The sequence below is a fragment of the Miniopterus schreibersii genome (genome assembly GCF_964146895.1).
Source record: "Miniopterus schreibersii genome assembly, chromosome: 8".
In the NCBI taxonomy this organism is placed as follows: Eukaryota; Metazoa; Chordata; class Mammalia; order Chiroptera; family Miniopteridae; genus Miniopterus; species Miniopterus schreibersii.
The window spans coordinates 58,280,119-58,294,538 of NC_138109.1; the positions used below are offsets into that span (position 1 = coordinate 58,280,119).

General features: G+C 42.2%; 1 long non-coding RNA gene across 1 annotated transcript in view; it reads right to left on the bottom strand.

The window, feature by feature from the left end:
* Positions 1–14,247: 14,247 nt before the first annotated feature.
* Positions 14,248–14,420, bottom strand: part of LOC308560611 — a 19,128-nt gene continuing 18,955 nt past the window's right edge. The window contains exon 2 of the long non-coding RNA XR_013999359.1: positions 14,248–14,420. This exon is cut by the window's right edge and continues 549 nt beyond it. This is a non-coding gene — a long non-coding RNA (uncharacterized lncRNA).

Sequence of the window (14,420 nt, forward strand, 5' to 3'; positions counted from 1 at the left end):
ATTTACAGTATATTACAAGTTAAAAACACAATAATTAGCAACTGTGCATCTCCAGCACCAGTGATGAATGTTCATAGTAAAAGTTAGAAAAAAAAGAGCATTATTTGTTTTATGTGGACCGTACACACTTAAATTTAATCATCAACTCCTGCTACCCAATAGGCAATATTCTCTCACTATTATAATGCTATTTGCCAAGTTCGTAGTACACCCTTGGGCTGAATTCATCCTTAACGCAGAGACAGGGAAGCCAAATCTCTCACCGTCCCTCAACCAGGTGCACCATATTATTCTGAATTTAATAATTCTGTTGAACATATTGAATGATAATGAGCATGCTTAGAGAAAGGGCCAAGGACTATTTTGACCATTATGATTGTCTCATTCAGGAGGAAAAAGCATCCTCTCGCTAGATCATGCGGGTAGATTAGAGGTTGGCTTATTCGATGCATGGAATGGGGTTGTTCTCCGGGCTTGTGTATATCGTTCACGGAGGGGAGGAAAGACCTAGAGGTATTATGCTTTAGTGGGAAAAAAAGTACTTTAACAAAAAAGAGGGTTTATCCTTAGCTCTTAATTATCCATATTAGTGGAAACAAAGAGGCACAGATAATACAAAATGATAGAAAGGAACTATCATTTCTATTTCGCTTAAGGAAAAAGCCAGAGAACCAGATACCGTCACTTCGGCCTCTCCCAGCTCTGTCATGCTGTCAAAAGCAGCTTAGGAAAGATGAGGGTTTAGCAAGAAGGGGGCAAGAGAAGGTTCTAGAGGCCCAGATCCCCCGTTATAAAACTCTCTGGTGGTTGCCTGGGCCATTTGTTTTGCTGTGTTTCAGGTCTCTGACTCTGACGGCTCCTTTCCCTGCCTGCCCTGCTGGTGTCCAAGATGACCACCGCAAGCAGGATTCCCTCCTCGAGGCTGCGCGGCCTCCACAGCACTTCAGACCTTGCCTGGCCGGCGTGGCTCAGCGGTTGAGCATCGACCTAGGATCCAGGCGACCGGGGTTCGATTCCCGGTCAGGGCACATGCCCGGGTTGTGGGCTCCATCCCCAGTCGGGGGCGTGCAGGAGGCAGCCCATCAATGACTCTCTCAGCATTGATGTTGCTATCTCTCTCTCTCCCTCTCCCTCTCCCTTCCTCTCTCTGAAATCTATAATAAAGATGTATTTAAAAAAAAACAGTTCAGACCCAAAGACCAGCATCCCAGGGAGAACTGAGAATTAGTCAGAGCAACCATTCTGCTTTATGTAAGAAACTGATAGGCCTGGTGACCATCTTTGCCATTCCCCTCCTGTTTCTGTAGCTGAGAGCAGAATAGTATGTATAGAGATTATAAATAAGGATCCTAGAATCAGACTTTCTTCATTCAAATCCCAGTGCTACTTCTCATTAGCTCTGTGAGCCTAGACGTAACCTTTCTATGCTTCAATTTTCACATCCATAAAATGGGAAAGCAATACCTGTGAGCATTAAAAGACTGTATATTACAAGTGAGATATAAATATAACTGTTATATGGTTAAATGTTCCCTGGCCACAGAGTTGCTATGGCAGTTGAACAGACTTTAAAACTAATATAAAATAGTTACATTCTGATTAAGAGCACAAGTTTTAGGATTGGGTAAGTGAACAACACACAAATCTCTGTCTTTAGTCAGGACCTCTATTCTGAGCTGCAGGCCAGCCCATCCAACTGTCCAGTTGATATCTCCTCTTGGATATCTCTTAGGTCCTGCGAACACAGCTGAATTCATCTTCTTCCATAAACCTGCTTCTACTGCTCTCCACCTCAATGAGCAATACCAGCAGAGGAGTTCATTCTGGACCATCATCTCCCTAAACCCTGACTCCCAATCCTTCAACAGAGAAGACCTTCCCTGGGTCCCAGTACACTCTCCCCTCTTCTCCTTTCTTAGCAGTCTCCCTCTCCATTTGGTGAGTTTTGTGGTTCAGGAAAGCTTGACCCCAGAGCTCTAGGGACAGAGCTCATGACTTGGGCCAAGTCGTTCAGAGCATTCCATCTTCTTAGCCTCAATAACTGGCTCAGGAATGGGTGTGCAATTTAAGTTGGAGTGAGACTTGAGACATTTGCTGGGAATGCTGAAACAAAGATATACTACTTTCTTTTTAAAACAAGATGTAAAGGAAGGCCTGGCAAGTGTGGCTCAGCAGTTGAGCATTGGCCTGAGAGCCAGAAGATCGCACTTTGATTCCCGGACAGGGCACATGCCCAGGCTGTGGGCTCGATCCCCAGTTGGGGGCATGCAGGAGGAAAAACATCTCTCATCATTGATGTTTCTCTCTCTCTCCCTCTCCCTTCCTCTCTCTGAAATCAATAAAGACATATTAAAAAAAAAAAAAAAAAGATGTAAAAGAAGAAGCATGTGGCCTTGAAGCCACTGGCTGCCACCTTGGGAGCATGAGGATAGTACCTTATGATAAAGGACACATGGCAGAAGGTAAAACAGAGAGTCAAACATAAACCAGTCCCCTAGAGATTGCGTTGAGCTTTGCCTGAACCAAGCCCTACTTCCACATATTGCAATTGCTTCCCTCTACTTTTAATATCAGGGTTTTTTTCTAGAAAATAAAACAGTGATGATTTTATAGTTCATTTAATGGCAACCGAAAAGCAGTGGTTATCTTCAAGTTACTGTACTAGCTGTGCTGTCATTTCTTGAGGTTGATCAAAGTCACCTAGAGTCAGACATTTCCCACTTAAGATGCATCATATAAATCAGACTTGATTTATCACCAGCATTTATAAAACCAGACCTAGGAAAAGAACTCAGTCTAAGGACACATGCACAGTCTTAATAAAGCAAATGGATAGCCTGCCCCAATAATTACAAAATCAGAATAGTGAGAATATTTGCAGTCAGTTTTTATTACTTGCAGTTGAAAGCATTCCAAAGGATTCAATCAAAAAGTTTACTTCCTAAATGTTTCTGCAGTCCACTCACTTCTCTCTACCTCTCCACCACCACTCTGGTTCAAACTATCATTATTTCCTAGTTGGACTATTGCAATAGCCTTTAAATTGCCTTCCTGCTTCTTTCGTTGTCCCCTTCTCAGTCCATTCTTCACAAGTAGTCAGCAGGATCTTAAGGAAAAAGAAAATCAAATGTGGCAAAATCATTTACCAGCTTTAAGTCCTTTAATGACTCCTTATAGATATTGGAATAAAGTCCATATCCCTCATAAAGCCAACTAGTTCCTATGTGAATTGGTCCCTAACCTTTTTCAGCATCTTTATCTTATGTCAGTCCCCCTTGGTCTTTAGAAATCCAGACATGATTACCTTTCTGCAGTTCCTTAAAGACATACCATATTCTTTTCTGCCTCGGATCTTTGGGACACGCTGCTCCATCTGCCTAGGACAGCCTCTTCCCCACTTCCTTTGGTGTCTTTCCTTCAAAACATCCTCTTATTTCTGATTGCTTATTTAACTGTTTGCTTCCCCCACATCTGTCTCCTTTAATGACATGTCATCACCACCTACCCCTGGACCATAGCAGGTACTCAATAAGAGGGTTAATAAAATCATTGAGATGAGTACAAATTCTGTCTATATCATGTTTTAGCTTTATAACCCTGGGCAAGCTACTTAACCTCCTTGAGCTTCTGTTTCTTCATCTTTAAAAAATGCAAATGAAAATGCCCACCTCTCCTCACAATGCTGTTTAAGGATTAAATTAAATTTGGGCTCATAGCAAATGGTTAATAAATCTCTGGTAAGTAGGATATCCCAAGTCAAGGGTCTCTCTAGCTCTCAGGCGGTGAAAAACAGCCCCAGGAATCAGATGCCTTATAAAAGAATCCAAATTTTCAATAAAACTAGAGTGTCCACTGTGAAAGGTTCTTTGAAAAGGTCCCAAGGACAACTATGCCATTCAAAGGAGCTAGAAGACTTTGTAAGCAAAACGCCAGCTGAATAATTTAAAAGATACTAAATAAATGACGAGGGTAACTAATACGGTTCTCTGTGACATCAAAATATGACCTCAAAATATGAAGGCTGAATTTCAGAGTCCTGGGGCACTCTGACACAATTTTTAAGTCACCAACAAATGCACCATGGATCCTCCTCATGTCATCAATTGTATGATTGATCTCTTACCTCTTACTGAACACTGCATTAGAAATGCGCCTACGTTGTCTTGTTTCATTAAATCCTCAAACTCTATAAAGGTCTCATTATTTACACCTCCTGCATGAGAACAGTGAGGCCTCCGTTCTCTCCCACTTCACCACTGCGCCTCTTCACAGAATTTCTGATTCGTGAGTAGATTTCCTGCTTCCTTGTTCATTTATCACCCTCGCCAGATCGCAAAGTCCTTGAGGGCAGGCGCCTTGTTTGCCCTGGACACTGTTCCGTAAGAGCCCAGATTAGCGCCTGCTGGATGCTCACTCTCCGTCGCTCAACATTTATTGTTGGATAAATGAGTGAACGGACTCTTCGATCTGATAGAGCAGAGAGATGAGAATTTGGTATTTGAAATACAACGGTACACAGGTTAAACTAAATATTCACAAGGACTCAGCTTTCCCTGGAGCGCAGTTGCTGTCTCGGCGTCTGGGGACTGGCAGGGGCATGCTGGTGGCCCGCCGAGGAGCCGAGGAGCCGAGGAGCCGGCGCCGGGTAAGGCCTGCTGTCCCCCAAGGCCCGGCGGCCTGGCTTCCGCAGAGCATGCTCTGTGACGGCCGGCCCTCATCTGTATTAGAAGTGAGAACAAGTTCTAAACTCAACTTGGATAGGACAAATATGTTCTTTTGACTTAATGATATAACATTTTATCAGCCACATAAAAAATGAAATATATGTGTTCATTTGCTATTTGAGGAGCTTTTCCGACATGTGTGCAGGAGCTATGTCAGCTGCTAACTGGTGATCCTTTTTTGACACCTGTTCCCAAGGGCATTGCATAGATAAACATACTCTATTTGAACAAGACCAATGACAGCAAAATTGCTTGCTTGTCTCTAAAAAGACTCTAATAATGTGCACCAAGGGAGAGGCCCATGGTCTGACAGAATTTTTTTTCCCCCAGTGTAAACCATAAAATCCATTCCAATAGCCAGAATAAAGCAGTTGAAAGTGCATCCCTAGTTAATTATATCCAAAGAGAAATAATAAAATCAACTATTAAATTTTAGAACTTCCTCTTTAAAGTATTAAATATTTGGCAACTGCAACGCAGTTAAATTTCTCTCACAACAATGCTCTCGTTTCCTTACCTAGCCTGTAAGAGCACATATGCAACATCTTTCAGTGTGCTAGGAAGAGAATGTATTTTTCCTATGAAGAAATATTTCAAATAAACCTTTTATTTCTGCCGGATGTCTGTGGTTTGTTAAATAACCAACAGCTCAATAGAAACATTCGCTTCATAACAGGATATAACTGAGTCACAAATCCTCTATCATAATTGACAGAACATGGCCCAAAAAAATTGTAAAAACAAAACCAAAATGTCGAGTCCTAATCCAGTGTTTGGAGCCTTGACGTGGTCGCCTCGGCAGTCTTCAGGATTCAGGTATTTTTTGGCCTTGGACTGTGTCAGCCCACAGCAGTGGGAAAGGCCATTGCTGTTCGCTGAAGCATGTGTCCGTAGCAGGCCAGGATGAAAGGGCCGGGTTCTGCAGAATCACCGCAAGCAGGGACTTGGGCTCCTGGCACACGTTTGATTAGGTAGCCAGGTGTCCGCTCCCTCGATAACCTCCCTCTCAGCCAGAAGGAGAATTAAGCTGCCCCGAGGAAGAGAATTCACAGCACGATCTTCCTTCCGAGGCTGAGGGCAGGGCTGCCGACATTCTCCTGCCCGCACGCTCTTGCTGTGCTTCAGTTTCCCATCTGCAAAGCTGACTGTCTCTGTGCATAACGGGGACAGAGAGCGTCTTTCCTAAGGCGGCACTAGGATACGCAGGTCGCCTGGAAGCCAGTCCACCGGCTTCTCAGGAAGCTAGAGGAAATGGAAAAGTTGCTGCTGTCTTTCAGGAGAGAGGTTCTATTTTGGGGACACCTTGCCGGGCAGCTTTAGAAAACAGTTGTGGCTGTGAACTCACTGAATTGTCGACCAGATAACAGACTGAACTCACATCGCAAGAAAGCCCACCTGGAAGTATCTCAGGCGAACAGCAAACAGAAGCCTCCAAGACAAGGGGAAGCAGAAATGATGGGGTGTGTAGGATCCTCACAGCTGCTGTGCATCCTTCCAAGGGGGCCTCACTTGCCCGCCCCCCCAAAGCCCGATGGGAGTAAATGTCAGCGCGCACTTGTAAGAGTAGCAAAGGATGCCTCCCGCCCAGCAGCTCCTGCAGGGGAAAAGGCGCAGGGGCCTGCTGCACCCTCCCAGGCTCTACACATGGGGTTTAGGGGTGTCTCCGGAGGCAGAGTGGAAGTGGATGGTCCCTTGTAGGGTTTCATTCTGACGCCAGATGGTTAGCATCAATCCAAAACAGACTCATAGTTACGATGTTGTTGTTTTACAAAGAAAGTAACTGAGTTAAGGCTATACCAGGACAATTCTCGGGGAAAGGGAGAAGGAAGGGAATTTGGCCTTAAACAGTCTCAGCCTAAATTCTCAATTAAACATTTATTAAGAGCATAATAGATGCCTGGTGTGAAGATATAATAACAAAGAAGATATAAGCAGTCCTGCCTTCCGGGGACATAACCATCTAGTAGAGAGATATTCATGTCTACAAATAAATGCCCTTCACTTGTGGAAAAGGCTACAACGGAGCTAGATGCAGGGAGGGCAATTAGAGGAGACCGGTACCTCAGTTTAGGAGCTCATGAAGGCTTCATGGAGGGTGAGTTATTTAAACTGACCTTGAAAGGACACGTAGGCTTTTACCAGGTGGACACAGGATGGGGTAGAGAGTGTTCCAGGAAGAAACAGGCAAGGTATAGTGTAAAACATCGCAGGTGATCATGCACCTAGAAGGCGTTCGGTATGGTTGGGCTGATCTGGGGAATGGCGGGCACCTACCCCCGTGGGGTTTTCTGTGAGATGCCAGAATGGAAACGGGACAGGATGCAGGAGTTGGATCATGAAGGGCCTTGTATTCCAAGCTAAGTAGTTTGGATTGGATCCTGTAAGTAAGGAGGTGCCATGAAGGACTTTAAATACATCAAACTGGGCTTTAGAAGGGTCATTAGGGAGGTAGCATGCTGACAAAAATGGGTTGCAGGCAGCCAAGCCTGGAGGCAGAGACCAGTGGGAAGCTCTTTATTCATACACCCATATATTTATTGAGCACCGATGATGTACCAGGTGTCCTGAGAGAGAGTTGGGTGATTTTGCTGGTGGTGGGGATTAAGGTGAGAGAGATTTGCGAGCATGCACAGATCTTCTTTCATGGGTGGTAGGATGCGAGGGAAGTGGTAAGCCTGGGTGATTTCTGTTCTCTTTCTACACTCTGTAGGTATTCAGAGGCAGGTTCTGCCCCCTCTGTCCTCATAATCACCATGTAACAAAACTTGCTCCCAGGAAAAGTCTAGCAAACCCTAAGATTTAGTGGGTTGCTTCTTCCAGGAGCAGTAATCAGAAACCTAGAGTCACTGGAAGGAGGTCCAGATGGTAAACTTTCAGGAACTGGGTGAGAAGCTACCTTTTAATCAGGAACTCCTCCATGTAGAAGGGCATCTGCTCTCTCGGGACAACCCTGGATTCCAGGCAAAGCAGTGAATAACTAGTTTGATTCTGGTCCCCCTCACTCCCTGGGCCCAATCTCCCAGGTCCCAGTGTGCACACATGGGCACACACACACAGTCGTGTGGGATAACCTAAAGGCATTTTTTTTCATCACAAAATTAAATGTCTCTGCCCAGGAAGGACGATGCTTTATGAAGGCAGTTCCAGACATTTTTTCACTTGCTTCACAGAAGTAGGGCCATGCCAGGTGTTCCCTGAGATGGCAGGCTGCTCTTCTTGAAGTGACATTGATCTCAGGATTTGAAGAGTCTAGGAGGCTCTGGTTATTGACATTCCCTCGTCTCTACCTCAAACCCACTTGCTATCATTTCCCTCTTGCCTCTTCCCATCTATCTACCTCTCAGGCCCTCCCTAGTCTAAGCCCTGTCTTCATCTGTGCTCTAGATCCTGGCATCTATTCCTTCGGTAATTGTTTTTAAATGTTTTCTCTGTTATTTTTTCTTTATTTTTATTCTTTTTATTTTCCCTTTTGTTTATTTTCTCTCTTGCTTTCATGTTCCACTTCCCCCTCTCCACTCATCTTTCCCTTCTATCTACAAACTTGCTCTGGTCGCCTTTACCCTCCTTTCAAACCTGGTGTCCCCTCAAGTCCCTATCAAGTCATTGTCTCCATCCAGCAGTGTTCTGCTCCTTACCTCTCATCCCTTATATTCCAGTCTTTGTCCTACCCAACCTACCCCAGCCCACCCAGCTCTCCTGAAGCTGCTGCTTGAAAGGCTGCAGCTGACTTTCCTCAAGTCCTCGTGGTCTCTTATAGGTGAAAACAAAATACATTTTAAGACATTTGAAATTTGCCATCTTACCAGACAGGTAATTATTTGTAAAGCCTGTTTTTCGTCTACAGAATGGCCATAATAATGATCCCAACTCTAAGCCACTGGATTGAAAGGAGATGTATGTGAACGGGCCTTGTAAATTATAAATTGCACTTCAACTATTCACGCTTGCCCTTTCTAGCAATCGGCTCTGCGGACCCCTCACCTGCATTTCTCACCAGCCTGAGCTTCCACCGCACCATCCTGTGCTTCCTCCCGCTCTGTCCCTCCTTCTCTGACTCCTTTGCCTCTTTTTTAACAGGCCACTGAAACTAGGAATCCCACCGAGTATTGGCCTCAGTCTCTGCATCCTCAGCTTCAGCTCTCTCTAACAGACATACCTTCAACTCCAGCCCAATACCTCTCTAGAGGTACTGACTTGAACTTTGATCTGGACCAACCCAAAATCATAAAAACTGAATCCATTTTCTCATTTCCCAAGACTGAGAAGGCTTCTTTGCTCCCTGTTTCTCACAGATGCCATCACTTCTGTGCTTCTGTATCTTCCAAGATTAGAGACCCAACATATGTCCTCTGGATTTCTTCTAAGTTTAAGCAGTGAAATAGAAAGCCTATACCAGTGTATCAGTTATCTATTGTTGTATATTGAATGACCCCAAAACTTAAGGTTTAATCCAATAACTATTTAGTTCAATTCTGTGTATCATTCTGCTGGTCGCACCTGAACTCACATGTGCTTCTGTGATGAGCTGTTGGTCAGCTAGGATGCTTGATTTCTAGGGTTGGTTGACTGTTGGCTGGGTAAAGGGGGGTACTGGACCACATGTCTGTCACAATCTAGTAGGCTAGTCTGGGCTCATTCACAGGGCTGCTCAGCATTCCAAGAGCAGCCTGAGAGCAAGCTCTGATACCCAAGCATTTTTTAAGTTTCTGTCTCTCACATGTTTGCTACTACTGTCTCACTGGCCAAGGCAAATCACACAGCCAAGCTCAGAGTCAGTGTTGGGAGATGCTATCAAAGGATGTAGATACAAGGAAAGAAATTGTGGACACTTTGCATCAACCATAATCAGTCAACCTGGACATCTAATGCACACAAGTTGCAATTTTTCTGGCATGGACTCTCCCTGAAAACCTCCTACACAGAACATTCACCAAGAAGCTCCATTAAAGGTCTCTAATGAATGCCAATTCAGCCCTTGTTTGCTCAGCCCTTTCTGAAATGTTTGCTGGGGAAGTAATATCATTGCTTGTTAGACATTCTAATTGTCAAGAAATACTAATGGTCACTTCCTGGTATGCTCTCATTTCATGTTATAAAAGCCACAAAGCCTCAGGGACACACAGCAGGCTTTTTTCGTCACGGTAATCTTGTCTCCAAACATGAAGGCTCAGCCCAGAGCTGAACCCAACCTAAAGTGGGCAAAGAGCCATGTCAACCTGACTAGCCAAGGACCAGACCAAGCCATACCACGCAGGTAAGTTACACACATGTATTGCTTTGTCTGTACCCCCTGCAGGGTTACACTGTGTGAAGGCTGGGGCTTTGGGGAAGAGGGTGGCGAGCAGGGTTTGCCTTGCACAGGAGGAGAATGAGGTGGTTCCTGACCTCAGGTGTCTCATCAGGGTAGTGCCACTGAGAGCGGCTGAGGGTCTTCAGAGATGAGAACGCCCTTGGCAGGCCAGGGTTGCCAAGGCAGGCCTCTGAGAGGATGCAGGATTTGAAATAAGTCTTGAAAGAAGAGGCATGAGGTTTTCAGGTGGGGACAAGAGCATAAAAAGAAAAGATGAGTGTGGTGAAAAACGGGGAAGCTGGCTTGCCTGGAACAAAAGGCTCCATTGGCAGGGGAGAGCAGGAGATAGGCCAGATAAATTATATGGACCAGAGACAGTCGCTTTGACTGCTCACAGGACAGCCTTAGTTTAACGAGCGTCAGAATGAGGCACGTGTTCTGTGAGGAAAATTTAGTTAATGGCACTGAATGACAGGACCCTGAATTACAGGAGAAAGAAATGAAAGTAGGGATATTAGTTAGGAGACTATTAGAGCAATCTAGGAGCAATCCAGACCAGAAAGAGGAAGGGGCATATCCCAGAAAAATTACGTAGGATTCTACATGTCATATTAAGCTACATCTTAAGAGTTCAATTTTGGGGCAAACTGCACGTTCCTTGTGAACTGCAGAACAACTGGCCAAGAGGGCTAATTATATCAGTGTAGAAAACCCAAGCAGATAAATACACATTCTCCAAGTAAAGAACTTGGGGGATTTTTTTTCCTGATTTGACTATTTGGGAGAAAATTCTTAATCTCGTCCCTGCTACATGTATAAACGTAGCCCAAAGATTATCTTGGGGTTGAGATGAAAATGTAGTATTTAGATATTTCATCTTATAGTCAATCAAGACATGCTAGGTTGTGTTCAATTCCAGCCTTACAGGTAATAATAACCAACCGTTACAAATAGTTACCTCACCCAATGTTCACGACAACCCTGTAAAGTTAGTGTCAGTATTAGTTGTATTTTACAATCAAAGGAACTTAGAGAGGTCAAGTGTTTCTAAGATCACTCATTCAGCAGGAGAGAGAGCAATTTGAATTCAGGTCTTTTGACTTCAAAGCCCATGCTCTTTCCCCCATCACTGAATTTTCAGTCCAACACTGCAAAGCAGAGGTTTGTTCTCTTTAAAGAATCAGAATTAAAGGATCAGAATTTTAGGTGTTTGTTCTCTCTAAAGGATCAGAATTTTAGGATATAGGCTGATGAGTCTTGACATTTCCTTAATGTAACAAGTCTTCATTTAAGAGGGAACATCTTGTGATTTTCCTCAGTTGGAGACAGATAATAAAAATGATAGCAAAGGTTATTAAAATTTATATGGAGACCAGCACAGATTGGAATAACTACAAAGTGAATTTTTAAGCTGCAATAGAAAGGTGGTGAAATAGCACAATATAAAAGAAAACTCTCCTTTAGCTTCAGATGCCTAAATATGCCATCAAAAGTCTGCTCAATTCTCAAATGCCATTATTTTCTGACTCCTCTAGAACCTATTCTTAATGCAAAATATCAAAGTCAGCAGGATAGTAGGTGTCCCAAAATGTCTTAATTCAGAGAATTAGTGTTAACTGAGTCTGATTAGCTCCATTTATCTCTAATTAATTACCTTTATCTAATTAGACACTTTGTTTCCGGTAGACATGGAGTCAAGTAGACTAGATTATTAGTGTAGTCATTGTGCCTTTACAAAATCCTGAAATTAATGAAATGTGCAAAAGAATCTGTGGTTCTAATTGCACAGGTGTTGCCTTATGGCAAAGCTTTATCATCTGATTACACCAAGGGGTTATTAGTGACTTTTTATATAGAGGATGAGCCTATGAAATGTACCTTAGCAACAGCTCATTAGTTTAGGGTTGTTACTGTATTATTTATTACATTCAGCCTTCCCCATTATCTAGATTGATTCATGGACCTATATATTTTCCTTTCCTCTGTGCAGAAAAAAATAAAATAAAATAAACCATCATTATGAATAATCCAGATGCAATGTGCAAAAATGCAAAATGTGTTCATCAGCTACAATTTGACTCTTCAAGACAGAAAGCTCTGAAGTTAGATGAGGTCAGAATCAAGTTTATAAGTTTGCTATGGAAAAGGAACTAATTTAAATTACAGAGTATAAAATGATTCATATAATGTGATGAAAAAACAAACATGGCTGTCCTAATGTCTTCCCATAATCGAACTGGCATACCAAGGCATGCGGAAGAAAAAGGCAAAATGTTTTTGCACTAAAATATACTTGCATTTATTTTCACTTAACATCTTTCCAAAATGGGTTGAGGACACATCTGTATGTTCACCTACAACATTAATAAAAATCCACCTCTTGTTTTACTATTTTTTCTTCTTAAGGATAGATTTCCTACCAGATAGAGAAAACGAACAAATTACAAAAACAAGCTTTGCTGAAAAAGCAAGATTTCAGTGCCAGCTTACAAAAGTTAAAAGTGCTTTTTCATGGCAAGGTTAGGTGCCCGCAAAAGACTAAAATATCCCAACCTTTGTATTTTCAGTCTTTTTTCCCTCATAATCATTTGAAGAAGCACTGTTTTTCACAATCAAGTAATTAAACAGCTAGAAGTAAATCCAGCCACAATTCTATTCCTACATACAAACATGTTTATTGACAAAGCAGTAATTCTTTTCAATAATTTGTCAACATAAATATGTCAAATGTGTTTTAAAATAATTTCTCTCTCTGTTCACCAACAAAAATTCCTCTACTGATATGAGCTATATATTGCTGTTCCCTTACTGCTGAATCTGAACTAGTAAAATGATAATGGGTAACTGCTATTCAGAGCATGACAACTAATTTGAGTGGTAATAATGAATATTTAATGATCCTCCTTTCAAGCATGAACATATAACTTTTCATGTATTCCTTACCAAAATTATAACCATTAATCTAAAAATTATAGTTGCAACTGAAATAATAGCCAGGAATTATAGATTATAGCCAAGTCAGAATATTGCATAAATATTCCATAGGAACACAAACACAGGGGCACCTAGGAAGCTCCAGCCTCCTGTTTTCATTCTTTCCCAATTCTTTCTTTGAAATGTATGGAAGTTGGATGATCGGTAGAGAAGCTATTATTTCTATCAGTAAATAAGTACAAGAGCCAAGGTCATTTTCACTCTTCACTAGCTCATAATTTCTAAACAAAAATAATATGAATATAAAAATGTGCCCCCTATAGGGATACTATTTTTAGAATGCTCTGTTTAAATGAAGGAAACAGTGAACATAAAATTCATATGAAATGCAGAGTTTTTATACCTTAAATTTCATTTTCTTCATATGTAGGCAATCTTCCCAATTGTGTCCCTCTGTCAGAAACTACAAATGTGAATTTGGTTAAAAAAAAGAAAGAGATCTGAAAAATGCATAAAGTGCTTTAAAATGGGCTTTGTTCACTGATAGAAAATACTTTTGGTAAAATTTCCAAGTTATATCATTCCCGATATTCAATAAGATCTGCATAATTTCATATGCCTGCAACGTTGCAAAAAACACATCTGCTTCTTTTCCTGGTTGGGTTCGCTTTCCTTGTTATAGGGTATTTAAAAATCAGTGCCACAAATATGCAATTCTACATCAAATCCCAGGGTTCTATATTATTTTCAATTGTTTTAAAATGCACATTGTGCTTATAAAATTCAGGGGGGGGGGGACTAATAACATGGAAAAGAGTAGCCAGTAAAATCTCAGTTTTTCCCAGCTATGACCCTCTTTCTCAGAAATTAAGTGTCCAGTTGACCTGTCCCAGCTCATCAACACAGCTCTGCCCCTTTAGGACTCCACTTACAGGCCAAGGTGGCACGTTTTTAGTAACATTCTCCAACTGTGTACAGATTCACTGAACACATTTCTAACAGTGTTTTTGACTAAAGCCAAGGCAAGATCAGGAGAAGTGAGAAAAGGAATTCCAAATGTCCTTTGTAAACTATAAAGTGCTTCAGAAATATAAGACGGCAGCATTCTTAGGTAACGCTGGGTAAGGATACTAACTCCCGATGAAGGCTCATTTGTTCAGCTCAGCTGCCTTGCTCTTGCCCCTACACAGACATGGCATTTATCAACAAAGTGTTTGTCTTCCCCAGGTTCTTTCCCAGCCTTCCATTCTGGGTTTCTTCTGATGGAAAATTTCTATTAAAGCATGTACACTAATTAACTGTATTTTAGCAGGTTTATTTTGCTATGTGCATATACATAGGCACTACATAGAGCATGTTAAAGAACATGTTAACAAATATAGGGAAGTTTATGTGCCTTTTTCATTTATCCTGTGTTTTATGGCCTCGCTAATCACCTCCTTGTACCAGCTCACCAAACTTCCCGGAGGAGC